The 12,094-nt window shown below is 38.7% G+C and overlaps 1 protein-coding gene across 1 annotated transcript in view; it reads right to left on the bottom strand.

Moving 5' to 3' along the window:
- RAPGEF6 (Rap guanine nucleotide exchange factor 6) overlaps nt 1-12,094 on the bottom strand; it is a 236,294-nt gene that overhangs the window by 124,282 nt on the left and 99,918 nt on the right. The gene's annotated exons all lie outside the window — the stretch shown is intronic.

Genomic DNA, 12,094 nt, shown 5'->3' with positions numbered 1-12,094 from the left:
GTTCCATATTCAGAACCCTGTCCTCCAGAATTACGTTAATTTCAGGCTGACACTTGAAGAAGCATAAGCAGCAGCAAAGGTAAATGCTGGAATTATTTAGGAATGAGGCCAGAGAAAAACAGAATAGTAGAGACCTGTGCTTACCCTCACAGGAGGGAGAAGAGAGAAAGCTCCTCCCTCCCTTACAGCAATCAGAGGGGTAGAACTTCAAATATGTTGATGCCTACAAGAATAAGGAACTAGCCTGTGACAAGAGATATAAATCAAAAGAGACATGAAAGATAAAGACTGACGTAAAGTCGAGGATCGTCACCCTAGCAGAAATCCCCAAACCACTCCCTTCCCCACAGCAACTCAACATTTTTTAAAGGCCTAATGCTGGTGATTCAGTCAATAACGAGCTTCACCTCTGAGTCCGTGATGAAAATGTCCTACCCAACATTTAGGAAACTGTGCAATCTTTCAGAGGTGATATAAGAAACAGCTGCTGATATACATGATCATTAAAATATATCCTGACATATTTTTGAAAGAAGGGAGGACTGTTAATTGTAGGAACCTGGCCAAATTCCAATTTGAGTAAATACAGGTGCCCGCCTAAAATAAATTCCCTGCAGTTTCAATTGGATATAGTTTTCTTCACTTGTTATGTAGTATTCTTGTATGCCATTAAGTAGATGCATGTTTCACCCCAGAGCTGGTTGGATTTCTGCAGCAGACAGTGATTTTATATACAATCTAGATAGATAATCTGTAAAGTCTAAAGCACTAAGGGTATGAATACTATGTTATGAATGTATTGGGGTTGCACTAATTATGTGTCACTTTTTTAAACAATTTTCATTTTGGGAAGATCAATTTTAAAGACAATACATACAGAGATTACCAGAAGGACATTTAACAACAGTATATCGTTTTCAAAATATCAAAATGAGCTATTTTGAAAGCTACATATTCTGTCTCATTACTTGACAGTAAACCTTTAAGGATACAAAATAGGATTTTAAATATACTTTTTCTACTCTATGTAGTAATAGTTCATAACAGTCAATGTTTTGCAGACTGCAGACACACACATTAATTGATTTGGCTGGCCGTCTGGAAAGCACCTGTGGTTTATGCAAATTACCAAAAAAATTTTAATGCATTGCACCTTTGAGCATTCAAGTTCCTGCTAATGATAATCATAACCAGTGACATACTATGCCATCGACAAGTATTTGATGGTGGAGCAGCTGACACAACTAACAGAATCAGCACTGAAAAATTAATAAATACAGACAATAAAATAAGTGAAAACTTGATTAATACAAACATTTATTTGGTGGTCCTTCCCTCCCTTAAAAATAAAGGAAAAGGTACAATAAAGAAGCCATCATGGCAAAATCATCACTGAGTATTAGACAGTTTATCTTCTTCCTCGGGCAGTAATCTTGGATGCCATTTTAAACCTGTTATATTCTGCCTCTCTTAGCCAATGAATTGGCATTTAGCCAGACAAGCAGTTTCCTCTAACAGTTGACACCATCAGTTAACAGGACTCTGTAAGTGATACAACTATCAGTCCTTCTCTCCTTCCCCCCCCCCCGTTCTCCAAGACAAATATGTCAGCCCTGCAATAATTCTGGTTTCTAGCTCACAGATTCAGCAGTCTCTTGTCTCTCAGACAAATTTTGTTGCATTTTTGTGAAATGTACTGTGGCCGTGCCTATAAACCAGACACACATTCTCTTCCCTGTAAGCATTAACATGGCATGCAAACTGCAGACTTAATTTAGATCTAGTGCATAAAAAAAAGATAAAGTAGTCTGTTCCTTCTAGACAGTTCAGGAAATGAATACACCACAGACGCAACTTATTTCTGCCCGCACAAATAAAAATTAATAATTTAAAATGACATGAATAGGCCACAAATGCAAACACCTAACAATTGACATGAGTTTTTGCTTGGGTTCTTCCCCAATATATGTTTTCAACAAATCTACAAACGCTGAAGACCTATCTACTAATACATGTAATCCATGGAAAGGAGCATGAGCCGTTACAGCAGACAAAATGTTTAACATCTAAGTTAGAAGACATAAGTGACTATTGTAGAATTATAAGACTGGAAGGGATCTCAAAGGGTCATCTGGTCCAGTCCTCTGCACTCATGGCAGGACTAAGTATTATCTAGACCATCTGTGACAGGTGTTTGTCTAACCTGCTCTTAAAAATCTCCAATGACGGAGATTCCACAACCTCCCAAGGCAATTATTCCTGTGCTTAACCACCCTGACAGTCAGGAAGTTCTTCCTTATGTGCAACCAATTTAGGGTGAACAGATGAGAGGAAGAAAATATCGGGACACATGGGGGGGGGGGCCCGCCGGCAGAGCAAAAAAAAAAAAAAAAAAAACACCCCCGAGTGCTGCCAGTGGAGAAAAAAGGCGAGTGCTGCCGGCGGAGCAAAAAACAAAAACAAAAACAAAAAAACCCACCAGTGCTGCCGGCGGAGCGAAATATCGGGACAAACTGCGTCCCGACCAAAGATCGGTCAGGTCGCGGGACAAACATTTAAATATCGGGACGTCTGGTCACCCTAAACCAATTGCAGCAAGGAAGGTTTAGAAGCCAATTGCTTCTTGTCCTCTCCTCAGAGGTTAATGAGAACAATTTACCTCCCTCTTCCTCGTAACAACCTTTTATGTACTTGAAAACTGTTATCATGCCCCCTCTCAATCTTTTCTCCAGATTAAACAAACCCAATTTTTTCAGTGTGCCTGCATAGGTCATGTTTTCTAGACCTTTAATTATTTTTGTTGCTCTTCTTTGGACTCTCTACAGTTTGTCCACATCTTTCCTGAAATCTGGCACCCAGAACTGGACCCAATGTTCCAGCTGAGGCATAATCACCGCAGAGTAAAGCAGAAGAATTACTTCTTGTGGCTTACTAATAACACTCCTGCTGATGCAAACATCATTCTGGGATGTTTGCTCTTCCCCCCCCCTTTTTCCCCTCAACAGTGTTACACTGTTGACTCACATTTAGTTTGTGATCCACTGTGACCCCCAGAGCCCTTTCCGCAGTACTCCTTCCTAGGCAGGTCATTTCCCATTTTGTATGTGTGCAACTGATTGTTCTTTCCTAAGTGGAGTACTTTGCATTTGTCCTTATTGAATTTCATCCTATTCACTTCACACCATTTCTTCAGTTCGTTCAGATCATTTTGAATTTTAATCCTACCTTCCAAAGCACTTGTAACCCCTCCCAGCGTGGTATCATCCACAAACTTTATATGTGTGCTCTCTATGCCATTGTCTAAATCATTGATGAAGATATTGAACAGAACCAGACCCAGAACTGATCCCTGTGGGACTGCACTTGATATGCTCTTCCAGCTTGACTGTGAACCACTAATAACTACACTCTGGGAACGGTTTTCCAACCAGTTATGCACTCACCCTGTAGTAGCTCCATCTATGTTGTATTTCCCTAGATTGTTTATGAGAAGGTCATGCGAGACAGTATCAAAAGACTTACTAAAGTCAAGATATACCACATCTACCGCTTCCACCACATCCTCACGGCTTGTTACCCTGTCAAAGAAAGCTATTAGGTTGGTCTGACACAATTTGTCTTGACAAATCTATGTTATTACTTATCACCTTCCTTATTATCTTCTAGGTGTTTGCAAATCAATTGCTTAATTATTTGCTCCATTAACTTTCCATGTACTGAAGTTAAGCTGATTGGTCTGTAATTCCCCAGGTTGTCCTTATTTCCCTTTTTATAGATTGGCGTTATATTTGCCATTTTCCAGTCCTCTGAATCTCTACCATCTTCCATGACTTTTTGAAGATAATCGCTAATGGCTCAGATATCTCCTCAGCCAGCACCCTGAGTATTCTAGGATGTATTTCATCAGGCACTGGGGTGATTTGAAGACAGCTAACTTGTCTATGTAATTTTTAACTCGTTCTTTCCCTATTTTAGCCTCTGATCCTACCTCATTTTCACTGGCATTCACTATGTTAGATGGGCTCTTCAAAGTTTCTATGACAAAAAAACAAATATCAAAAACAGAGAAGCTAAATTACCTCTTTGCATTAGTCTTCACTTCAAAGGATGCTGATAAGATACCTAAGGTAAAATCTTGGCCCCTATTGAAGTCAATGGCAAAACTCTCATTGACTTCCTTGGGGTCAGGATTTCACCCCTACTCTTCAAGTAATAAAGATGAGACACTGTCGAAGTTTGAAGTGCCAAAAGACAAGCCGCTGGAACAAACTGAAGTACAGAAGAGCAATACATTATAAGGACTGGATGATATTTGCTTGAGAGTTGGAGAACAGATTGCTATTCCATATAACTAGAGGGTAGCAAATGTTGCACCAATCTTTTTAAAAACAAAAAACAACCCTTCCCCCCCAAAACGGTGGTTGGGGTGATCCTGGGATCTACAGATCAATGAGCCGTGTTTCAGTACCAGGTAAAATTGGCTGAAATTATAGTTAAAACAGATTACAAAACACCTAGATTAAGCATCTTGCATGGGTAGAGAGAATGTACTGGATTAGTTCTAATCCGGTATGCTAGTTCTTATTCCCCCTACTGCCCAAACAAGTGATATGTCCTCTTCCAATTACAAGATATTCTAGATTAACAACAAGATCCTCTGAATAGAATTACATTAAATATATTGTACATTAAGTAAAAGAACATTTTCAAGTAAAAGAAAATTGCCATTCAAGTACTCTTCATTAGCAGATTGCTGTAAAAATGGATACCTCTACATGTCGCCAAGAATATTATTTAAAAGAGATGTGAATATTAAAGTACACGAAATACATGTGAAATACATCCTAGAATACTTAAGGAGCTGGCTGAAGAAATCTCTCACCCATTAGCAATTATCTTTGAGAACTCATGGAGGACTGGAGAGATACCTGATGACTGGAAAAGTCAAATATAGTGCCTATCTATAAAAAGAGGAATAAGTACAACCCAGGGAATTCTAGACCAGTCAGCTTAACTTTGGTACCCAGAAAGATAATGGAGCAAATAATCAATCAATCAATTTGTAAGCACCTAGAAGAAAATAAAGGCAAAGTAACAGTTAACATGGATTTGTCAAGAACAAATTATGTCAAACCAACCTAATATCCTTCTTTGACAGATTAACAAGGCTTGTGGATGGGGGGAGGGAGAGGGGTGAAGCAGTAGATGTCACGTACAGTATCTCGGCTTTAGTAATGCTTTTCATACTGTCTCACATGACTCTCTCATCTATGATTCTAAGATTCTGTGCCCTGTTTCCCCCCACTTCTCACTTTGTGGCAATTTATACCCCCGGGGCATAGAGAGGGAGCACTGCCTATGCTGCCCAAACACAGGAATTGCTGCTTTCCCTGGACTTAGTTCTGCCTCAGTGCAGGGGACTAGACTAGATGACCTACTGAAATCCCTTCTAGTCATGTATTTCTATGCTTTCTATGATTAAGAAAACATCCCAAAGAAATGCCAAGATTGTGCTACATCTCTTACACCTTCTCATCCACTTACTATAAAAGAGTTAAAAAAACTGCTGTCTTTCAGAGAAAGGGCCATGTTAGTTTAAAATATACAGTACTGAGCTATTAATAAGGAAAAGGTTGAGATGTAAGTGATCACAACTTCTTGGTAGATACTTGTGTATTTGATAATTTATTGTATCATTGCAGTATGTATTATTTCCATTAAATTTTTATATTTAAAATGTGAGACAAGATGGGTGAGGTAATATATTTTATAGGACCAACTTCAGTTGGTGAGAGAGAGAATTTTTCGAGCTTACCCAGAGCTCTTCTTCAGGTCTGGGAAACATACTCAGTGTCACAGCTAAATAAAATTTACCTCCCAGGCTAATCTTTTGAAAGTGTTGTACAGGTTTCCTTTGAAATCCTCAAAGAAAACCTTCAAAAGACAAGCCTAGGACAGTAGTTCTCAAACTTTTGTACTGGTGACCCCTTTCACATAGCAAGCCTCTGAGTGAGACACCCCACTAAATAAATGACTACCCTTAGGAAACAGATTATAAAAACAAACTGTAAATTATTTAGTGCATATTCCATCTATGCCCATTGGGATGATTATTTTTGTAAATTAAGAACGCTGGTAACATTGTCCATCACACTGAGTGTTGGACTGGGAACTACTATTGCTACTAATCTGCCGTGTCTCCTTGGTCTCTGTCTCAGTCTGCCCACCTGCCAAATGGGGATAAGTGTACCTACCTAGCAGAAGTACTGTGAAAATGAATTCATGTCTGTTTATAAAGAGAGTACAAAGCTATGTAAATGGTAAAATGTCTTCCGCATGAGTGAGGGAAAGGGAGGTATAAACCTTGCCATTATATAATCAGTTTTTCATTCTGTTAGGGGGGGGGGAAAACCACTGATATTTCCAGAGAGTAGAAATACTGCTGTGACACAACTCTAAGAACCTGCAAGGATATACTTAGAAAATAATCTGTAAACTATACAAACAAACATGTAAACTTCCACTTTCACAAAACTAAATTAACTAGGCCAATGTTGGTCCATTTTTTTTCCTTTATCCACTGTTTAAATTACCTACATTAAGAGGAAAAATATGAATGCACAGAGAAGGCAATATAAGCAAAATGCAAAAGGAACTCTGTACTTGTATTGCAATTTGCATTTTAATTATTGTAAATTCATGTAGTTTACTGAAATAACCCTCTTAGCTTCTAGTGCTTTTCCCCATAATACCAAGTAACAGTCATCAGGAAATTAAGAGTTTAGAATACTTTATTAAAGTTAAATTAAACTATTTGGCAGACAAATGACTAATATGGGACTAGATCTGCAGCTGCTCTGTGTATAAAACTTCCTCTGACATGAATAGGAGTTCCATACATGCAGCAGCTGCAAACTCAAGTGTCTGAACAGCGGCACTTAAGTTATGTTTTATAAAAACAAAGATTAACCTTATTCTTAATCATGAGTCACACTGCATTTAATGTGCAGAAATTTGCATATTTAAGAGGTTAAGGGGGCAACATGGAGAGTCCCTATGCATAGGAATAACACAAGGGAGCCTATGGGAAAGAGTTTTAGACTGGGGTAAACCAACAGAAACTCTGAATCATGAACAAATAAAAGTTTAGTTCTAGGTTAAGTCTTCACGGGGGGGGAGGGAAGAGGTGTTTTATTAATTTGGGGTAGCTAACTCAGATTAAATTAGCAGTGCAGACCATGCAAATGGCATTTAACTAGGGTTAGCAGCTTGAGTTACAGCCTATACAATACCTGGGGTTGAATTCAAGCTGCCAACTTGAGTTATTAGTTGAAGTTGTGTCTTCACTGCAATGTTAGCCCAAGTTAACAATACACTTTTGTGTGTGTGTGTGTGTGTGTGTGTGCGCGCGTGCGTGTGTGCGTGCATGTGTGCGTGTGCGCGCGTGCACGCGCATGCACAATGGAGACATACCCTTAGAAATTAAAAGGTTACATGTGCCAGAGAGCATCCAGGCTATGTCTACACAAGGATAAAAGACCCGCAGCACTACTGCAGCTGGCCTGCATTAGTTGACTTGGGTTTGAGGGGCTCAGGCTGCAGGGCTGAAAAATTGTTGTATAGTTTCAGGCTTGGGCTGGAGCTCGAGCTCGGGGACCCTCCACCCTCGCAGGGTCCCACAGCTTGGGTTCCAGCCCAAGCCCGAATGTCTATACAACAATTTTTCAGCCCGGCAGCCCGAGCCCCGTGAGTTTGAGTCAGCTGACCAAGGCCAGCTGCAGGGTTTTTTTATCTCTGTGTAGACATACCCTCAGAGTCAAAAACTCACACAAATAATGCTATGTTGTATACTTATGACCTTCGGAGCATCCCAGTGTCAGAGGGCAAAGAACTCAATGGTATCAGGTAATGAGTTTCAGTTGGACTGACCAATTCAGTGTACCCCAACTCACTATGGTTATAATCTGTATCTAAAAAGATGCCATGTAAAATATCCTTGGAAAACTACTAACTCACAGATCATTAATATTCATGCATAATGGATACACAGAGTGTACATAAAAAGTTATGAATATATGCTGAAATTATGGAAGGCATGTCAGGGGAGTTGGTAAACAGGTCTGCCTAGATAAAGGAATACGTATTTGATTCTCTGACCAGTCCAGTCTTCAGGCAAAGACAACAAAGGTCCATTTTTACAGATTAGGTAAACAAAACTATTAAGCTACCAACAAGTGGGGGAAGAAAGAATGTAGAGCTTCCTTTACTATCAGATGCCATGTCACCTTCTTCACAGTTTGAATAAACTTTACTTTGAGGGGTAACCTCAGAAGATTCCATTTCAAAGGCTTACTGATCTATAAAGGGAGGTGGGCTGAATCTCCAGTGATAAACAATTGAATCAACTGATTGTATACATTATACAAGTGTATAAAATGAGGGTTTTTTTCTGGAAGCTAATGGCACAGTGGTGATCAATATCATTGTGAAAAGTATGTATTAATACTATATGAGAAATATGAATACTTAATGATATTACGCTTTAAAGTCTGTGGCCAAACAGGGAGAAACAGGTTCCCTCCCAGACAGGAGAGATGGCAGCTATTTACCTGTTTCCTATGTAAATTAAGCAAGGTGTGACCAAAAACAATGGAAGTCTCATTTACATAGAAATCAACAAGGGGATGAGAAGACACAGGAAGAAAAAACAGCAGGAGGTCATCCTGCCTCTTGAAACAAAGTTACTGAACTTTGGAAGATATAAGCAAAGACAGAAGTCATCTTTGGCATCCATCTCAAGACAGACACAAGGGAACAGAGCTCTTGCAACCTGAGAAAGATGGGTCCTTCAATCAAAGGGATGGGGTTTGAAGTCTCTGGAATCTGAACATAGGTGAGAAGCATGCTTTGGCAAAGATCTTTCACCCTCTGTGGAAGGTCCTGACTGAGGAGAAGCTAGCCATGGCTGGGAAGAATGAAGACTGGTCAGAGAAACCATCTTGAACAAAGCCTGTACCATGCTAGATTAAGTTTTAGATTTTTAGATGTGTGTTTTCACATTTATTTGCTTGTAACCCTATCTTTATTACTTTTACTTGGCATCCCTTATCTATGTTCTACTGTTAATGAATTTGTTTTATTTTTACTATAAACCAATTCAGTGCTGTGTTTAAAGGGAAGGGTGTATTAACCCCAGTTAATAAGCTGTGATGTGCTTTTTGTCTCTTTACAAAAACAAATGAACCATATTATTTCAGGACTGGGAGTGTGTTGGGGTCACCTTGCTGGTTGTAACCAAGACCAGAGTAGGGCTGTAGATTGTTTGCTGGGGTCAGAGTTGCTGAACTAGTGCTGTCTAGCACAGAGGTCTCCAAAGTGGGGTGCGCGCGCAAGAGGATCCTTAGGGGTGCGCGGCAGGAGGAGGGTTTTTTGTTTTTCTTCATCCGAGTGGCGCTTTTTTTTTTTTTTTTGCTTCGGTAGTTCGGGCGGGAGTCCGAGCGGCAGCTGCTTCTTTTTTTTTTTTGCTTTGGCAAAAATGGTAGAGCCGGCGTGGCAGGGGGTGCGTGCTCAAATTTTTTACCGATAGGGGTGCGCGATCAAAAAAGTTTGGAGACCACTGGTCTAGCACACAGACCCTTCAGGGTGTGATCTGCATGCTTGTAGGCTGGGTGTGAGCATTGTAAGGCAGGTTGCAGGGCAAGTCGTGACCACCCCTCCTTGGTCTAGATTGCCTCCCCAAGACTCATGGACTACAGGATTTTAAATACAAATACCTAAAATGAACTGATTTATACCCTGAATGTAATGCAATGAGTGCAATATGGAATAACGTGATCATTAAATATGGCTTAAATACAAGACCTATCAAACCACATTCAGCCTCTATCAAAGAGCAGTTAGCCTCAGGCAGAAAAGTGAAATAACATACTGCAATTATTAATTATAATCCTGTCAGTGAGGCAAATCTGTTGGAACGTTTGTAAACAACTTCCCAGCTCTGGGAGGGATGCTACTGCAATGTCTTGCCTATTGCAAACTACGGCCAAAGTTTCTCTACACCACCTTTAATCACAAACATAGTTAAATATATAAGATTTTTAAGAGTTTGATTCCTGAAAATCTTTTCACACATTGTCTACTGCTTGTACTTTTTTCATCATTTTTTCCTGAAAAGCTGACATTGATCAAGTTGCAACTGCAATCACAATTATATAGAGAGATATCCCCAGTGCATAGTGTTATAGACAGATATAAGGACGGTAATTATGAACTACTGTCAGATGGTAAAATGTATGTATTGATATGCTGAAATGTGAAAAGGTAATTATGAGAGAGTCAATGGATTATCTGAGATTTTCAAAACCTTAGGGAACCAATGATCTTATATTAGCAGTATATTCGCTACTCAGTGTGCACAAGTAACTCACACCAATGCTAATGGCATTTATATCTGCATATGAAGAAGAAACCATATTACTTAATGCCAGATGTTTTACCTAATTATTTTACTAAACTTTGACTAAATTTAGTGAAATCTGCACACCCTTTTCTTTCTTTTAATAATTTTGTTACTTGCTGAATGTGGAACAGGTAGATGTATTCTATTATGTTTTGATTTCTTAAACATCAGTCGATTTGTCCACTAAAAAGCTTTTTTGCTACAGAAATAATCTAAAACTGTCATACAGGTAGCAAAAGCTCATGATATATAAATGATATTGGTTTTTCACTTCAGTCAGCTGTTAACCAGCTGAGACAACCAACTGACAGATTTCCTTCCAGAAATGTAGTTTGTGCAACCAAACTCCATGGAATTAAACTTGGTGCCTAAAATAGTTGACTTTGTGAATCCTTGTACCCTTCAAAATCATACAGACAGAATCACAGGATCTGTTATTCATGAGATTCTCTCTTCCTTACAAAGTGCTCAAAGAATGAAAACTTTGAGAACTACTGTTTTCTGTGCTTATTCAGCCTTAAATAGAAATGCAATGGAGGAAGAAAGATGTATATTTTGTCACAATCACAAAGGCTAGACTTTCATCCATGATCAAACTCTTAGGCATTTCCCAGAGCTAGGGAACATAAATTCTCACTTTGGTGACTAGCTCAGTTTGTTTACTAATTCTTGACACAGAACAGAATACATCAGACATCCTGAAATGAGGAGATACAGGAAACTGAACTTAAAGTATACACTTGCTGTTACAGCAACAATAGCCTTTCTGCTTAGAAGACAAATGCCAACATAACCTATACTCCCTGAAGTGCCAATGTTTTGGAGTTTTTAAAATTATCTTCTAAAAACATTAATATTAATCACAAGCCAAAAAACTAACTTACTCAAATATAGTCAGAAAGTAGTTTAATTTCAGGTTTATGATTGTGTTGCAAATGCTTTGCAAGCCTCCCAACTAGAAGGTTGTGGGGTTTTTGTTTTTGTTTTGTATTTTTTTGTTTGAGAGAGTTACTTAATTTGTTTTCCTTTTCCTGGCCTGAAGACTCATTAAAATTTGGCTCCACTTAAACCCCAACATTATAAAATAGCAGAAAGTATAATTTCTGGTAATGTGAACATTTTTCATGATAACTTGTTTGATTTGATGGTAATCTGATTTAATGTCAAACCAATAAAACATCTAGAACAGTTACTTTCAAATGAAACCTTTTGTGTGGGCCACACACATACAACCCACCACTAACAGGATTTTAGCATGCAATTACACAAAACGAGTGGTAAACAGAACCCTGTAGAAAAAAATATTGTGGCCTGAGAATCACAGCTGCATTTACCTTGGCACAATACAGATTTATATATTTAGCAATATTTAGTGTGGCAAATACCCTCTTGGATGGATAATTTCATCTCACCAAATTCTGCTGTTTTCAAGTAAACGCTCAGATCTTTATACCGAATTGAAAAACAGGTGAAACATCAAGATATGCATTCATATTGTACAGTAGCTGGGATTTCATAAAACACTTTTCAACATGATCTAAACTGAATAGAAAAAAAACAAATCTCAACATTTTAGCATGAGTACTTGATTTAAAGATATTACAAAAACAACAACCAAGTATCCATGGAGGTCTT

Source organism: Emys orbicularis, chromosome 8 (assembly GCF_028017835.1).
Source record: "Emys orbicularis isolate rEmyOrb1 chromosome 8, rEmyOrb1.hap1, whole genome shotgun sequence".
Taxonomy (NCBI): Eukaryota; Metazoa; Chordata; order Testudines; family Emydidae; genus Emys; species Emys orbicularis.
The sequence above is the reverse complement of the archived record's forward strand: the minus strand, read 5'-3'. Positions and strand labels throughout refer to the sequence as shown.